Source organism: Thalassophryne amazonica, chromosome 2 (genome assembly GCF_902500255.1).
Source record: "Thalassophryne amazonica chromosome 2, fThaAma1.1, whole genome shotgun sequence".
NCBI classification, from domain to species: Eukaryota; Metazoa; Chordata; class Actinopteri; order Batrachoidiformes; family Batrachoididae; genus Thalassophryne; species Thalassophryne amazonica.
In genome coordinates, this window is record NC_047104.1 from 82,360,124 (window position 1) to 82,379,226 (window position 19,103).

Here is a 19,103-nt window from a genome sequence, read left to right on the forward strand (position 1 = left end):
CACGGGATTTGAACCTGCACACTCTGATTAACTGATGGAAACTTTACTACTGCACTACAATCACTGCCCTGTAACAGGAGCGTGAAATGGCTAAAATCAACAAGCAGACAAACAAAAAGAAAATAGTGTTGTGAAAACTGACCAAATGGTGTCTGTATGGCGTATTTCTGCTGATATGTGACTGAAAGTGGTGTATTTGTCATACTGTTGGGGTGTCCTGGTCCTGCGGTGAACCGTTCACAGCCCTCGTGGTCCGACACGTGTCATTCAGATCGCCTGCTGCGTGTCCAAACGGACCGTTTTTATGTATTTCCACAAAAACACACACGTGTGTGTCCGTAAAAACACGGGACATGTGCTGAAGCTGTGATGTCCAGAGCCAAAGATGTCTCAACAGCTGTGGACAGTCAGCCACACCCCTTGTCCTGGCAGTGTACAGACCAAGATGTCACTCTGTGATCAGATGAGAGATGTCTCGCCTGCCAGGGGGCGCGAACCACACGCACAGATGTGGTGGAGGGGTGGAGTGTGGGAGAGCATGCGAAACACACGCATGCATGTGTTGCGGGGGGAGCCGACACTCTGGCAAGCCACATGTGCAACTTCACAGTTGTGGGGCACTTAGACAAATTTCACTGCCAGCTCGACAGTGATCGTCTGCTGACTGATGTTGTGTTAATAGTACGAATGGCTACACATTTTCTAAGTGCCAAACGAGCGGTGTTAGATGTTCATGTGTGTCACCTGGAATTTGGCCGATACCTGCCGCAAGAGGGATCGATGGGCTCGCACAGCGCACACTGTCTTTCAGCCGCTGGTGTGTACAAATAGTTGTAGCATCAGGTGTACAAGGCAGCTCCGATTTTACATGTTTTGAACACAATTCCTGCTTCATGCGCACTTTATGCGGAAATCAACCAAATTCGCACGATGTGTGAAGGGGCCCTAATCAAGGACAATTTGAGTCTGTCTCCATTATCACTGCTAAGATGTTGTTGGCGCAGAGATCTGTTTGTGAATACAAGTATTGATCATTACTTTATAGTGATTGCAGATTATTCCGTTTGCCAAGGACGTAATAAACTCATTGGTGTTTATTTATTTATTTGTCTGTCTGTCAGCAGGATTACGTCAAAACTACTGCATGGATTTTGATGAAATTTTCACCACAGATACATATTAGGCCATGGAAGAGTCCATTAAATTGTGGAGGTGATCCGGATCAAGATTTCACGGATTTTCACCAAATGTGCACCACAGATATATATTAGGGTATGGAAGACTCCACAGAATTTTGGAGGCGAGCTGGATCTGAATTGGTGAACATCAGAAATCTCTGATTGCTCTTGTTTTAAAAGCTTTATATTTGTAGTTTTTTTTTTTTTTTTTTTTTTTTTTTTAAATTTAATGCATGATTTTAAGATGAGTCACACAGTGCAGCAGCGTGTAGTCACTTTTGTATATCTTACCCATGAAGTGCGCTTGGCTGAGGATAGGTCAGTCTGGAAGAGAAGACAGAAGTTGTCTTTCAATACTCCTGAGAACTGATCACAGCATACTAACATGAAAGTAGGATCAAGTGACAACCTGAAACCAATACTTGAAGTGCAGTTCCTGGACAGAAGGCTTGGTGCTGGCTCCAAAACAGAGCATTTTCTCATAGGACTCCATGTTAACATGTCCAACATTAGACCAGAAATGAACATTTACAGCCTGGTACAAAAAAAAAGGTTTTGGTCTCTATAGTTTCCTCCTCCATGACAACTGTACAGGGGTTGAATTTTTTTCTGACTTCTTAGTTTGACATTTTAAGCCATAAAGTTCTGTAAATGTGGGGGCGTGGTTGCTTTGAGTGACATCAGCTGAGGTCAGAGGTGACTCCACTTGATGTGGCTGGTAGTGGAGACTGTGTCGGTTATTTTGGAATATTTTATTGCAAACACCTGGAATAATGTTTGTTGTGCAGTGAAACATCCTAAAGAATGAAGACATCTCTGTTGCAGTATTCACCCTGAGAGAAACTCGACAGATTTAATGTTGTATGCCAGCTGGCATACATTACTGCATATTTTCTAACTTTCCCTCTTCCATTCCCAGGCAATTAACTCCATCAATTGTGCCTAGCCAATCAAGAGCTGGAATATGCCACTTAATTTAATTTAAATAAATAAATAAAAATCAAGTGTGATTTGAGTAGGTAGACGTGGAAAACTTGCAGCACAGGGCCTCTCCAGGAACCGTGTTGGGCACAGCTGTTGTATGCTAACTTTGTTAGCACTTTTAGCAGCTGTTGTTAGCTTCACCCAGTAATGTATGATTACTGACAAAATATGTGGCTCATAACTTCTAATGTCTACAACAAAGTAAAGCATTAGGAGCATCACCACACACTCCCCAAAAATATACAGTTTAATAAACACTTGGTTGCTAAGGACTCAGTGGGGCAGGTTCAGGTGTATTTCATCACACACAGAGCCACCCACACTCCACCCCTTTATACATTGAGTTCATCATTCAGCTGCTGTGAACATGGTGCCACCCACAACACAGCCCAGACACGGCTTCATTTCAGCTGTTCCGGGTCTCTATAGAAAGATCAATGGGTGACAACATGCAGGCTTTGTCCCTTTGTCCAGTGTGTGTATGTATGTATGTGTGTGTGTGTATATATATATATATGTATATATGTATGTATATACACAAACACATACAGTGTGTGAAGATTTATATAATGGCTGAGTGGATCCTTGTCATTTGATTGGTGTTTTATGTCACGTGACATGAAATAGTCGTTCCATTCACCCTGACAATTTGGTTCCATAGATTTGTACAATTTCATGCTGTGAACCCTGCCCACGTACACACTAGTGGGGGTGGTGTTTAGCTAAATATGGTGGAGTTTGTTTTGCTGACGGAGTTAATTGTTCTAACACACACACACAAAAAACAAATCCACTGTGCCATAAGCCGTGTAGAGCCATGAAGAGCTGTGAGGATGAAAACCTGGACAAATTTCTGTTCTGATTGTTTTTCCCTGGACTGAGGAAGTACATGGATTCTCGCGGGAACTCAGTGGCGAGTTCACACTGAAACAGGAAGTGCCAAATTTTGAGTCCACAGTGAAACAGGAAATGTCAAATGTTGAGCACTTCCTAGCATGGGTGGAGCTAGAGCGGAGGCCAAGGTTGCCCTGGACTCCCCTGAAATCTGATTGGAACCAGATGATTGGCATGTCATGGCACCACACGTCTGGTTGAAAAGAGCTGCATTTTGAAATCAGTGAGTCACACTGACTCCCAGGTTCCTCCTGTCCAGTAGTTGGTGCTGTGTACCACAAAACATTCTAATCAACATCACTAGAAGAAGAAAAATATTTACCTCAGATTTGAACTGAACACGTCGTTTGAACCATGGACTAATAATGACACCAAATTTATTTTGGTGAGTAAATGACTTTTTATGCCAGAAATGAGGTCCAGGTTGTTAAAAGCAGTATTTCTCCTTCGGGTTGCCTTATACGAGGTCTGTTAGATAATAAACCGACCCTTTTATTTTTTTTACTATATGGATTTGAATGACGTGCGATTACACCAATCATGCTTGAACCCTCGTGTGCATGCGTGAGTTTTTTCACGCGTGTCGGTGACGTCATTTCCCTGTGGGCAGGCCTTGAGTGAGATGTGGTCCTGCCCTCTCGGCTGAATTCCTTTGTTTCACACACTGCTCGAGACAGCATGCGTTGCTTTATCAACATTTTTTCTGGACCTGTGAGGAATATCCGAGTGGACACTATTCGAGAAATTAAGATGGTTTTCGGTGAAAAGTTTAACGGCTGAGAGATTATGGGGTGTTTCTGTCGGTGTAAGGACTTCCCACAGAGCAGGACGTCGTTGGCCTGTTTCGACCTGAAAACATCCTAATTTAAGGCTTAATTCACCCAGGACGTCGTGAGAGAACAGAGAAGATTCAGAAGAGGCCGACATGAGAACTTTATGCGGGCATTTCACTGTTTAAGGACATTTTTTAATGAAAGACGTGCGCGCAAATTCGCCGAGTTGTTTCCATGACGACTTGGCAAATCTGTGTGCGCTGCGACAGGAAAAACACCTCCGTGTTGAAAACCATTTGTAAAATTCAGGCGGCTTTTGATGGCTTTCAACAAGTGAGTAACTGAGAAATTGTTTAACAGCTTGGGCATGTTCCAACTTGCCTGCTAAGGTTTCCAACGGAGGTGTTTTTCCTGTCGCGACCCCCCGCGGTCGGGTCCGGCCCGACATGCGACTCTGCCCGCACGTTCTTTCATTGCAAAATGTCCGTTAACAATGGAATGTCTGAATAAACTCCTCATGCCGACTTCTTCTGAAAGTTCTCTGTTCTCTGACGACTTACTGGGTCAACAGAGCCTGAAATGTGGAAGTTTTCAACTTGAAACGGTGAGACGCTGCCGCCTCGAAGCGCAGATCGCCGTCAGGCGCCGTGGGCCGTCCTTACGGCGACACGACCAGACCAAAATCTCTCATCAGCCGTTAAAATTTTTACCGAAAACCAGCTGAATTTATGGAATGGTGTCCACTCAGTTGTGCCTTACATTTTTGAAAAAAATGTGATCAAACAAAGCAGCAGTCTCTGAGCCATTCCTAAACAATGAAAAAAAATTGACGAGAGGGTGGGCCACTCCTCACTCAAAGACTGCCCACAGGCGAATGACGTAACCGACAGGTGTGAAAAAACTCTCGCATGCCCACGAGGGTTCAAGCATGTCTGATGTAATCACACGTGATTCAAATTCATATGGTTTTTGAAAAAAATAATAAGGTCAGATACTTTTCTAATAGACCTCGTATATGCGTGTGTCTCCAGTGAGTTTTAAATGAGCAGGCAGGTGTTGATTAACCCTCTGGGGCAGATGCTGTTGTATACGATGGCTAAGACCAAGCTTTACTAAATTATAAATAACTTTTTAATGATATAAGATAGAAGTCGCTCTCCTTTTACTTTTTTTGCTGAAAAGTTAACTCCGCAGACTTTAGAGCCAGCCATCGGCCATCTTTGTACTCCTCATAGAAGCTGTGTGATGACCAGTGATGCCAGTAACGCGTTACTGTAATCTGACCACTTTTTTTTAGTAACGAGTAATCTAACGCTTTAATCTTTCCAAATCAGTAATCAGATTAAAGTTACTTCTCCAAGTCACTGTGCATTACTCTTATTTTTGCCTTGTGGGTCGATAGCAGCATTAAACTTGGTCCGTGGGCAGGGGGTCGGGGTTCGACTGAACTGCCCACTTTAAGCGGGCTGTGAGCTTTTCATCCGCGGTTTTCTGCAGCAGCTCGTCCTCACCTCTTAAAGCACGGTGACAACAGCACATCTGCACTAAGCTTTACAAAGACATTTTTATGCTTTTTTTTCCCCTCCTTCATTTAGAATTCTGAGCTGAGCCGCTCCGTATCTGGTCGTTAAAAACAGCTGGTCCTCTAACACTATTTTCCACTCAAATGCACCTAAACTCTCTTTCTGAGGACCACATGATGTGAAAATGCAATAAAACTTTCTTACCTGTAAATCTGGTCATGTTTTCTGCATAAATAAATGTTATCCATTCTTTGCTCAACCACCAAAGCAGGGGCGAATCCAGATGGAATGGGGGCGTGTGGCAAGGATGTGCCCCCCCCACAACACCCCTAGATTAAAGGTCCAGTTTTGAAGCCTTTTTTTTACTACAATTACTAATACTACTTATAATAATAATAATAATAATTTCGACAAGTAAAATGTTTAGAGAGAATTTAAATGTTAGAAAAATGTTAGAAAGAATTTAATAGTTACATTTATAAACATTGTAGGCTAGAAATTGCAAGTTTTACTGTTACAGTGCTGTCAACAGTTAAATATGAGATCAAGAAAGAGGTCTTTATTTTGCTTTTTATAAAACAAGTATTTTCATTGAAGTCAAGAAAGGGTGACTATAAAGCAAGTTTTGGCTAAACAAGTATCACTGTCATGTTGAGGTGGCAGAGGGTTGTTGTCGACAGCTGGGGAAAGTAACTAAGTTACTTTTTCAAGGAGTAATCAGTAATTGGATTACTTTTTCAAAGTAACTGTGGCAACACTGGTGATGACGTGCGCAATTTGAGTGTCCAATTGGAATTGGTTCACCGTCACATGGTTTTCCAAAATCCAATCGTAGGGCAGATTTACCTCACGCGACACACCAAAGATTGTTTTTAGGAGTGATGTGTTACTAGTTGGCCCATTTGAATAGCCCCCTGGGTGCTCCAATGAGTACATACTATTGGTTTCCATTGCGTCCTGCGCCAATACACAGCGATCAGTGAAAGCAGACGGTGCGCCTCTGATGACAATCTCACATGCTCAAACAAAGAGTGTGTAACTATCAGGATTGCTCCACTAGTTTGCATGTGAATGTTACTGGATAACTCTGTTGCTTTCTCGGTGTAAAGCACTGTTTACTATATCAATGGAGCGAGGGGGAGGGTCTCAGACTGTAAGGAGCCAAAATGGGCCAAAGTGTGATTAAAAGCTGCTTTAGGAGCAGCACAGAACACTCCAAAACACAGAAGTTTGTGATGTCACCTTTGTGTAATACCAGACAGAAATTGCTTTGAGACAAACAAAACGCATAGACCATTTTGTATATATTGTTCAAAATGTGCATTTGTGTTTATTGTTTGAACCTTTTTGTTGTACAGTCTTTCACACAAGACCTCAGATTACCTTTTATAAAGTGTCAAAACAGTTGTTTATTATAGTTTGCTGTGTGTTTTGAATAAATGTGTATGGAAAATTATTTCCCGCTTTACTTTTTCCTTTCTTATTTCTGATTGTAAACCTTTATTACACTTATAAAACACAACAAAAGCATATATATTATGAAAGCACAGGTCCTGAAAAAACAGACATAAAACTTGAATGTGGGATGCATGGAGAGCTGTTAACAGCAATAATAAAACATTCATGCCAGGCAAGTGAACTGTCCAAAAAATGCCCTCGGACCCTAGAGTGTTAAACAAACTTCTTAATTTTGCTGCCTTAAGGACTTAAATAACCTCTTAATTTTGCTCTCTGAGTGACACTAGGATGATGCATTTCACTTAAAAAGACACATGCCATGGAGTGTTTCTCAACTGTACTCAAAAGTATTGGAACATTTGGCATTTCACACATTTTAATTTGTTTATGCCATTTCAAATACAAATAAATAAATAATTCTAAAGTTATCTTCCTTAAACTCCACCTGATAGTAAATCTCTACAACTTGATATAAATTAATTAAAAATATAAAATTTAGCTGTCTGATGAGGTGTAAAGGAAGATCTGAACGTTCACCCACAATTTGCCAGATGGTCCATTTGAGATGCAAGTACATCTGAATTAGTGGAAATACCCTGGCATTTTAGTGAACGAAACTTTTGTATTTCTTCATAGTTAATACCATAATTGATCCAGCTCGCAAAATTTTCCAATACTGGAGAAGAACCACTGTGAATCCTCTCAACTGCTGTTGTTAGCTCTCCACTTGTTTGCTGCTGAGTGGGAGAAGGGGATGTGGGGAGGTTTTCTGAAGCCGAGCTGTTTGAGAGAGCTCTCTTACGCAGTGTTCTAGCTGTGGTTTGTAGCAAATTTCTTCCCGGCTCTTGAGTTCAAATTGTCTGTTTGTCGAACATGGATTTTCCGAAAAATGAACTGAATTGTTGCTGAAAATGTTTGCTGAAAAGTTAACTGCTTCACTGTCCCGAGGCTGTAAAATGTCAGCTTGGCTTGCAGCCAAGGAGGACAGCGAACAGAGATTCTGTCCACTGAAAGGGAAAATGTCTCCTTTAAAGTCCTGCGTGAGCGTCAATGATGATACATTTATTTTACAATTGAAAGGCCTCGTGTTTCCAAAAAGTTTGAAGTTTGTGCAGCACGAAAACAGTGAGAGAGGAAGAAAAAGAGAGAGAGATGGACGGAGAGAGAAAGAGAGAGCGAGCGACAGACGGAGTGGGAGAGGGACAGGCAGATAGAGAGATGGAGAGAGGCAGAGATAGTGCTGTCTTTTGTCTTTAAGTCTATAAAATTAAGGCTATAAAAGTACTTAATTCTTTCACCAAAACATCAAATCTGGATACATGTTCTGCCAAATTGTAGTTCAACTTTCAGGTCTCCTTTTTAAGAAAATCCTCATGTAAAATCAACAATAATAATATTAAAGCAAACAGAGCTCTGGTATCAGATCGGAAAAGTATTGTATCAGCAGATATCCAAATTCAGGTATCAAGATCGTATCGGAAGTGAAAAATTGTGGATCGGTGCATATCTAATCCTGATACTCAAGAAGTGACTCAAATTTCAAGGTCAACGTTCCAAGTCAGGAAAAATCTTGGAATATTGGAAAAATCCCCATCTTTAACATTGAACAAATTTTTAAAAAAAATCATTACTGTCCAAAAATATCAATTTTTTTTTCATATTTGAGAGTGTTACGTAGGATGGTGTCTTTTATTGACTGACAAACTTTGATCCGGATCTGATCTTGATTACAGATTTCGTGACCAGTTAAATTTAACATTGAAATCCCCCTTTAATGTATACTTTAGATTGTATCTTAATCAACCATGACCCAATCACTCTCATATTTGAAGGTGAGGTGCAGAGTGGCACTCACTGTCACCAGACAAAGTTTGATCCAGCTCTGATCCCGATTTTGGATTCTGTGGACATTTGAATGTAATATTGAAAAGTCCATTTGGTGTACATTTTGCATTATATCTCAAAGTGCCTCAGTCACTCTCATTTCTCTGTTTTGGATTTACCTCCACCACAAAAATTGGATGGAGGTTCCAATTTTATGCCTATTTGTCTATCTTACAATTATTAGCTTGAAAACCAAGTGCCAAAAAGCAATGACAAATGATGCAAAGCAGAGATGTGAAAATTAGCTGAAAAAGAATTCAAACTGAAAAAGTAAAAAAAAAAAAAAACCTGACAACACCACAAAAAAAAAACCTTTGACTCAAGTGCATGAACGCAATACATACTTTTGAAATTTGATCACATCTAATTTAGCTTCTGAAAAGCCACGTCTAACAGGATTTTAATGCTGAAAGTTTTGTACAAGGTAAAATTTTGTGGAATTGGAAAGTAGTGTTGGCAGACGTTTGTGCTCTACGAGTGTGGTGCTCTAGTTTTTACAATCATTTCAGTCAATTACAAAAATGTGTAACATGTCCTTATGCTGTTAGGATGGACCCTACGGGGCTGGACTTCATATTTTTGCTAATTCTATGCTAAAACACCGACCTGTTACTTTTAGTACTACTACTTAAATGAAGAGTGAGTTAAGCCTCGGTCCCACCGAATAATAAATGATAAATAATGAGCCACACATGGGTGTGTCAGTGATTATTTCAAGAATGATATACGTTTTAATCTATTACTTATCCACTATGAAGAAGCCTCTATGTGCCTCTCTGTACCTCACATGTGCCAGGTATCAGCCTCTAGTGAGTGATGACCGACCTGTCATTTGAGCCCTGTCCAGCCTCCAGTGGCTCATGTCGCCATGTCAAGCCACATATGATCCATGTAGCGCCATGTAACATGATGTTGGTGCACGTTTAGGCATGGGTTTGGTCCAAACCTCCAGCCCTCCCACACTTGGTCCCTTTAAAGTGTGGGTTTTCAATTCACAGCATCCATTCAAGATGTCACGTTTTTTTTTTAAACGCAGTCCAAAAATAGACACTCCAGTACACTCCGGCCGGTGTGCGTCATGCATCAGGCTGCAGTTCACCTGTGTTCCGGAGTCATTAAATGCACCAGACCAGCTGCAACCGAACCACGAGTTCCTGGACAGTTGCCTCAGCGCTTCCTGTCACTGACTTTATTTCTTCGGTGGCATTTTGACACCGTGATCCAACTTTTTACTTTGTGTTCATATGTTAATGTCTGCAAAATCCATATTTTGCGCACGTGCTCTATGCGCTCCTTCTCCCTGGCTTGACCCTCTGACCCAGATCTTGGCTCCCTGGCTCCTTATCGTAGGGCTGTGGTAAGGAACCTTGGTGTGCTGTTTGACGACTGTTTAAAATTTGAGAAACAAGTTGACAGTGTGGTAAGAGCCAGTTTTTTCCAGCTGAGACTCTTGGCAAAGCCAAAAGGACCTTGAAAAGGCTATGCATGCTTTTATCAGCTCCCGGATTGATTATTGCAGTGCACTCTACAACCCCTGGCAAAAATTATGGAATCACCGGCCTCGGAGGATGTTCATTCAGTTGTTTAATTTTGTAGAAAAAAAGCAGATCACAGACATGACACAAAACTAAAGTCATTTCAAATGGCAACTTTCTGGCTTTAAGAAACACTATAAGAAATCAGGAAAAAAAAGATTGTAGTAGTAAGTAAGGGTTACTTTTTTAGACCAAGCAGAGGAAAAAAAAATATGGAATCACTCAATTCTGAGGAAAAAATTATGGAATCACCCTGTAAATTTTCATCCCCAAAACTAACACCTGTATCATATCAGATCTGCTCATTAGTCTGCATCTAAAAAGGAGTGAACACACCTTGGAGAGCTGTTGCACCAAGTGGACTGACATGAATCATGGCTCCAACACGAGAGATGTCAGTTGAAACAAAGGAGAGGATTATCAAACTCTTAAAAGAGAGTAAATCATCACGCAATGTTGCAAAAGATGTTGGTTGTTCACAGTCAGCTGTGTCTAAACTCTGGACCAAATACAAACAACATGGGAAGGTTGTTAAAGGCAAACATACTGGTAGACCAAGGAAGACATCAAAGCGTCAAGACAGAAAACTTAAAGCAATATGTCTCAAAAATCGAAAAATGTACAACAAAACAAATGAGGAACGAATGGGAGGAAACTGGAGTCAACATCTGTGACCGAACTGTAAGAAACCGCCTAAAGGAAATGGGATTTACATACAGAAAAGCTAAACGAAAGGCATCATTAACACCTAAACAGAAAAAAACAAGGTTACAATGGGCTAAGGAAAAGCAATTGTGGACTGGGGATGACTGGATGAAAGTCATATTCAGTGATGAATCTCGAATCTGCATTGGGCAAGGTGATGATGCTGGAACTTTTGTTTGGTGCTGTTCCAGTGAGATTTATAAAGATGACTGCCTGAAGAGAACATGTAAATTTCCACAGTCATTGATGATATGGGGCTGCATGTCATAAAGGCACTGGGGAGATGGCTGTCATTACATCATCAATAAATGCACAAGTTTATGTTGATATTTTGGACAATTGAAAGGATGTTTGGGGATGATGAAATCATTTTTCAAGATGATAATGCATCTTGCCATAGAGCAAAAACTGCAAAAACATTCCTTGCAAAAAGACACATAGGGTCAATGTCATGGCATAGGGTCAATGTCAATGAGCAGATCTGATTTGATGCAGGTGTTAATTTGGGGGATGAAAATTTACAGGGTGATTCCATAATTTTTTCCTCAGAATTGAGTGATTCCATATTTTTTTCTCTGCTTGGTCTAAAAAAGTAACCATTACTGACTGCCACAATCTTTTTTTCTTGATTTCTTATAGTGTTTCTTAAAGCCAGAAAGTTGCCATTTGAAATGACTTTAGTTTTGTGTCATGTCTTTGATCTGCTTTTTTTCTACAAAATTAAACAACTGAATGAACATCCTCTGAGGCCAGTGATTCCATAATTTTTGCCAGGGGTTGTATGTTGGTATCACTCTAGGCTCCCTAAACCGACTCCAACTGGTCCAGAATGCTGCTGCTCGCCTGTTGACCAACACCAGGAAGCACAGCCACATCACGCTTGTACTTTACTCCCTAAACTGGCTTCCAGTCCATTTTAGAGTTGATTTTAAACTGTTAATGTTCGTTTATAAAGCTGTAAATGGCATTGCACCTTCATATTTATGACCTGTTAAAAATACACAACCCTGTCAGAGCACTTCGGTCTGCTGACCAAAACTTTCTGGAGGTTCCCAGGTTCAGGTTCAAACAATGGGGTGACCGTTCTTTTGCAGTAGCAGGTCCTAAGTTGTGGAATGCATTACCTCCTGAACTGAGGTCCATTAATAGTTTGCCTCTGTTTAAAGCTAAGTTAAAAACGTACTTGTTCAGGGCAGCTTTTTGCACATAATTGCTTTGACACTTTTTTTTGTCTATTTTTATTCTATTTGGATGCTCTTATTATACTTTTATGTGTGTTGTTCGTACTGTTGTTTTTATTTTATTTTTAGTTGGCGCTATTGGAAAGCACTTTGGTTCAGTGAAAACTGTTGTAAAGTTCTATAGAAATAAAACTTGATTGATTGGCTTTGTTTCTTCTGTGGCATTTTGACACTGTGATCCAACTTTTCGTGGACAGTCCCCTCTGCGCTCCTTCTCACTGGCTTTATTTCTTCCATGGCTTTAAACACATATTTGACACTGTGATCCAACTTTTAACTTTGTGTTCATCCGTGATTGACTGCAAAAATCAGTCTTTTGCAAGCTGGCGTTTTGCATAAATGCCCTTCTTGAGCGCAAGTCATTGCTTCAGTGCGTGCCTCATCTGATCCATTAACAAAATGTTAAATCTATCATAAACATACTTTAACAGCAGCTTATAAAGAAGGAATGAACATGCAACTGTTTTACCAAGAAAAATCCACTATGGTGACAGTGCAGTTTATCTGCCACAAAGGGAAATTCAACAAGTAGAGACTGTGGCCTGCTTCCGTAGACCTGTCCATAAAAATAATAGAGGGATATGCTTTGCAAACTTAATACCCATGACTACATTTGATATTGAAATTGAGGATGGCCCAATGGTTGTTCCAGCAATATCAAAGATTTCATGTCAACTTCAACTGTCAACCCCACTGAGGTCCTTCTTCTGGGTCTCATTAACATAAGATCACTATCCTCAAAATCATTGTTGTTTAATGATCTAATAATTGATAAATACTGAGATATGATTGGGTTATGTGAAACCTGGCTTAAACCTGCAGCTGTCCTCCCCTTAAAAGAGGCCTGCCAACCAGCATATACATTTAGTCACATCCCTCGTGATGCGAAAAAAGGCGGCGGTGTTGCTCTTATTTATAAATCTAGGTTTAGCTTATTAGCTGTTGGGGGTCACAAATATAACTCATTTCAGCATCTGATTCTCCCCTCTTCTCAGGATATTACACATTGCTAAGGTCAGAAGAATAAAAATCTGCCGAATTATGGGCCTTTCACACTGAATCCGTCAGGCCAATGCGTCAACGCATCGGGATCCGTCGGATGACGTCAGACGCGTCGCTTCGGAAGCGGCAAAAAAAAAAGGTGGGGGTCGGAGATTGCCACGTCACACTCTGGCTGTTTCCACAATCTGAAAAAGTTCAGCGATCGCCATCTTGAATTTGGGTCGCTTGAACCACAAAAAAAAGCTTTAAAAAAACAACAGAACGATTCTCCCATCACCCTGCTGGGAGAAGCTTTTTTCAGCTACTTTTCGGAGTGACGCCGGCCGAGGAGGAGGATGGACGAGGGCCGACGATCGAACCGCCACAGCGGGCCAAACCGCACGGAGAAGCCGGCCTTCAGGCATCATCACTGGGCAGACCGAGGCAGGCAGCCGGGATGATGGAGCAAACCCACTCAGTCCGAAATCTTCCACTTTTTGGATATATGCAAAGTCCCAGTTTGACCAACGGAGTTTAGTTCTGCAGCTTTATCGAGGTGAGAATAATGTAAAATAAAACGTGACGTTTACTGAACTGCTTTGAAGGTTTAATGATCGGCTAACGTTAGCTTAGCCTTTTAGCACAGTTGATCTGAGTGAACACTTTAATTTCTAAATGGCTCGGTCTTTTTATTTTTAGCAAATAAAGCTACAGCTTTTTTCAGACACCACAAAAGCTCAGCTTTAAATAACTTATTTTTTCGGGCGTTTTTTCCGTTTTTGGTTTTTTTTTCCGTTTTTCCCCTTTTTTTTTTATGTATAAACTGTTTAGTGTTTCTTTATATTTAAAGAAATATTTTTATTTGTCCCAATCAGGAACATTTGCTGAGCAGACAACCAAACTTCCATTGATGTGCTGAACACCACGAAGTCCAGTCGAAAGAAAACATCTCTGCTTTTCAGCAACACCACCAGAGTTAAAAACTGCAGAAGAGACCTTCATCTGGTCCAGAGAATCCAGCAGAACATCACCTGCTTCTAAATAAAAGGCTCTTTGAACAGCAACTCTTTTATTATTTTTAAAAAAGCTGTTTCATTTTATATTTTAACAATAAATGGACGGATCATTAAAAATGTTCACAAAATCAAAGTCCAAAGACATTTGCACAAGTAGAAGCTCTCCACTTATTGTGCTCAAATTCATATTTTAGAAATGACTGTCCTGATAGCAACATTAAAGGCAATTACATATTTTGGCAAAATTACAAGTTGAAATGACTATATATATATATATATATATATATATATATAATATGAAAGAAAACAGCTCCATAAATGAACAGTCCTGTGACACGTTTGTTTTGCATGGATCAGTGGTTTCTGCCATAGGTAGGATGCCCCTTCCAAGATGGCGGCCACATTTCTTGTGCCACAGCAGCCAATGCGGTTTCTGCCACCCGTCTTCCGTGTTTTGGCCCGACGCGTCGTTCCTATTGGACAACGCAAAGGTACGTCACAGCTCAGCAGGTCGGAAGTTGGATTGGATTGAACTTTTACTCCGTCAGCCTGCTGACAAGCGGCAATGCACGCTCCCGTCAGATGCGTCGATTTAGCTTGGCTTTTGACGCGACGCATCTGACGCATCTGAAACGCAATGCGTCTCATTGAAAATAATGCTTTTTAGACCGATTTTTGCCGCATCTGACAGATTCAGTGTGAAAGGCCCTTTGTCACTGTATATAGGCCTCCTGGCCCATATTCTGAATTCTTAGATGGATTTGGTATGTTCATCTCAAACTTGTCAACTATTGCAGATAACATTCTGATCATTGGTGACTTTAATGTTCATATAAATAAGCCTTCTGATCCCCTCTGCAAATGATTTATGGAAATTGTGGATGCATTAGGCAATGCATTCAGGACTTGATGCACATTAGTGGAAATACCTTGGATATTTTTTTTTTCTGGTGTCATGTACAATGATAATAATAAATTCTATTCTATTTGGTTCTCGCACATGGTATTGCTGTCATAAATATTGACATCATGCCTCATACATCAGTAATCTCTGATGACTCACTGTTTATACTTTCGCTGCCGTGTTTAGTGGAATAACAACCTTATATATCACTATGGCGATTCATCAACTCCTCAACTAAGACTGAACTTGAAGCTAGACTGCCTGATGTCTTAGCTTAGCAACTGGCACATACCCAATCAGTCGACAGTCTTGTGGATAGTTTAAACTCGGTGCTCAAAACTGCACTCGACATGATTGTGCCACCTGTGTTAAAACCGCACTCCCCCAAAACACAGTTACCTTGGTTCAGTGATTACCTGCGTGACCTCAAGTTTAAGGCTCGAGGTCACGCAGTTCCATTCTATACTGTTCTAGAGATCTAGAACGGAAATGGTGTAGTTCTAAATTAGAAGTATTCCACCTTGCGTGGCGTGATGATATCTTAGACTATAAGCATACTGGCTACAAAGCGGACCTATTACTGTGATTTGATCAACAAAAACAAGCATAACTCAAGAACTGAAAGTTCTCAAAGTTCTTGTTCGAGACGGTGGAAACACTTATTCATGGACAACCACTTGTAAGTCGCTCCCCTTTTACAGCACAAGATTTCCTGGATTACTTTAAGAAGAAAATAGAAGATATTAGGTTAAACATAACCCAGCCACAACACCCTGCTATTGAGGTGGGCGCAGTTACTGAGGTATTACCAAGAATTACAGAATTTGAGAGTATCTCTTTTGGCATGCTGATGACACTCGTAACGTCAACAACCTGTTTATTTGATTCTATACCAACAAAACTGTTTTAAGGACCTGTGGCCCACTCTTGGGCCAACTGTGCTGGAAATTATTAATCTTTCTTTAACTTCTGGATCTGTTCCTAAATATTTCAAATCTGCAGTGATTAAACCATTACTTAAGAAATCTAATCTTGACCTTAGTGTATTGAAAAACTATCGGCCAATATCAAATCTACCATTTGGCTCTAAAATTCTGTAAAAAGTGGTGTCACAGCAGCTTGTGGACTATCTTACTGAGAATAATTTCTTTGAGCCACTGCAGTCTGCTTTTAGGAAATATCATTCCACAGAGACGGCTCTCACGAAAGTGGTGAAAGATCTTCTGCTTGCAATGGGTTCGGACACCACTATCGTTCTGGTGCTGTTAGATCTCAGTGCTGCATTTGATACCGTAGATCATTATATTCTACTTGATAGGCTGGAAAATAACTTTGGGATTACTGGGAGTGCCCTTGCATGGTTGACATCATACTTGACCAGTTGTTCTCACTGTGTTTTGTACAGTAACACTACCTCTAATGATAGTGACATGAAATTTGGGGTTCCACAGGCGTCTCTCTTAGGCCCCCTGCTTTTCTCTCTTTATATAGCACCCCTTGGGCACATATTGCGGCGTTTTGGGATTACCTTTCACTGCTATGCTGATGATACTCAGTTATACATGTTGATAATTGCTGGTAATCTCATTCAAATAAACCCTTAGAAGATTGCCTTGCATCAGTGAGAAGTTGGATGTCCAGAAACATCCTACTTTTAAACTCTGATAAGACTGAAATGATGGTTCTTGGTCCAGTGAGACATCAGCATCTATTTAACCAGTTAACGCTTAGCCGAGGCTCATGTGTCATACATCACACTGGCAAAGTGAGGAACCTTGGGGTAATTTTTGATCCTACATTGTCCTTTGACTGCCACGTTAGAATTATTATGAGGACTGCTTTCTTCCACCTGCGAAATATAGCGAAGATGTATCCCATCCTGTCTACATCGAATGCTGAGACCCTGATCCATGCATTTATCTCTTCTAGATTGGACTACTGCAATGTTCTATTTTCTGGTTTACCGCAGTCCAGCATTAGGGAGCTCCAATTGATTCAAAATCCTGCAGTTAGACTTTTGACACGAAGCAGAAAGTTTGACCACATTACACCCATTTTGGCATCCCTTCACTGGCTTCCTGTCCCAGTGAGATCAGATTTTAAGGTTCTGCTCCTACTCTATAAAACTGTTCATGGACTGGCACCTCCCTACCTAGCTGACCTAATTCTCAGCGTGCCCCTGCCGACTTTACCTAAATTCTGGATCTTTTAGTGAAGCTTAGGGCGAGTGGCCGGCAATCACCTTAATATCCTGTTTTTCTTGTTGTTTAATGCTGGCAAATTATACTGTATTTCTTGTCTTTCTGATGCCTGATTCTCTTTTTTCTCTCTAAGGTGCAGCTCCATCCAGAGATGGGTGTGGTATTTGTGCTGAAGACCCTCCTGCCCTGTGCACCAACAGCATTTCTTGTATACTCATTTTGTGAATTGTTCTGTAATTTGTGTCTGTAGCATGGCCCAAGCAGAGGGTTGCCCCTTTGAGTCTGGTCTGCTTGAGGTTTCTTCCTCAGAGGGAGTTTTTCCTTACCACTGCTGCTCTGAGGGTTAGTTAAGTTTGACCTTACTTGTGTGAAGCACCTTGAGGCAACTCTGTTGTGATTTGGCGCTATCCATCCATCCATCCATTTTCTTACGCTTTATCTGGAGTCGGGTCCTGGGTCCAGCAGCTCTAGCAAAGCCGCCCAGACCTCCCGATCCACACATACCTCATATAAATGAAAATAATTTGAAATTGAAGGTATTACAATAAAAAATAATTACCTTTTTAAGCTGTTCCAAAATACGTTCTCCATTTCATGGAGCAGGAGAGAGAGAGACAAAAATGGTCTTGATGAAATGGTCTTCTGTGATTCCAGAAGTGATTAGAGGTGATTTCAACAAGCAAGCTCTGACAGAAAACGATTAATCTGCTACAAAAAATTATTTTATATACAGTGTCCGGTACACAAAGCAGGTGGAAGTGTGCACAAGAGGGCTGAGCCTCCCCAAAATAGCCTCTCTGATCCTGGTGGCCGCCAGGTGCTCAGATAATGGTCTTTTAGCAGCCTCGTCCTCATCACACACATGCCTCTAAAATCCTTGTTTGTTTTTCTTGTATCTCATACAGAAACTGCCCCACACCGTTGTTGCAAAATTTTGAACTTCTTGAAATTAACACCACACTCAGAGATGAGCCTTATTATCCGAATATTACTGCCTCGAAGAGCCTCTCAGAGCCACTATTCGCCCTATTGACGTATCCCATAATCCCTTGCGTGTCAGAGTCGCTGCAGTCAACAACATATAGAGAATCCAGATGATGACAATTGTAAATTAATATTATACTACAAAAATGTATTTTTTATGCTTTTCGTCACGTTAATAAGAGACTGCTGCATGATACCCTGAAAACTTGCAAAAATCAATTATAACGAATAATCCGTGTCTGTTACATTTAATCTGCATGGAATTTAATAAAAGCAAACCGAATTTCAGACGTATTATATATATTAGTTTCAAACAAAGAGGACAAACAGTGTTGTAAAGAACAATAATCAAGACGTTAAAGAGCAAACTTCACTTCCCCCAGAACGACATGAACAGGAAGCGATTGTAGCTCACAGCAGCTCCTATTGAAAATAACGGACAGCCTGTGATTCTCGCACGTTTACATAAAATAAACACAATAACAATGTCTATAATCCCAGAGAATATATTCACGACAGTTTTAGGCACAATATAAAAATAGTTTTATGTTGCGATGTTAATGGTGTTGTCTGTGTGCAGTGGACGGTTAAAGTGCAGTGTGATCAGAGTGTCTTAATGCAGTTCTCAATGTTACTGAGATCTCGCAGCGCAGTGACCTCTCCGAGGTTTTGCGGGATTTGAAATGTCAATATGGCGAATTCTCCCACGATTGCTGAATACCTCCTCTCGTACCAAAAATATGCTGCGTGGCTCATTAGTCACTGTTCTTGATTTGGTGGGACCAGGGCTTAATAAGAACTGGACTAACAGCAACAGGAATGAGTAGAATCCTCTAGTTTAT

General features: G+C 40.8%; 1 long non-coding RNA gene across 1 annotated transcript; it reads left to right on the forward strand.

The window, feature by feature from the left end:
* The first annotated feature begins 1,199 nt into the window (after positions 1–1,199).
* LOC117526506 lies at positions 1,200–7,180 on the forward strand. The gene is made up of 3 exons (XR_004565313.1): positions 1,200–1,212; positions 2,285–2,292; positions 7,022–7,180. It is a non-coding gene; the product is annotated as an uncharacterized LOC117526506 (long non-coding RNA).
* Positions 7,181–19,103: the final 11,923 nt, after the last annotated feature.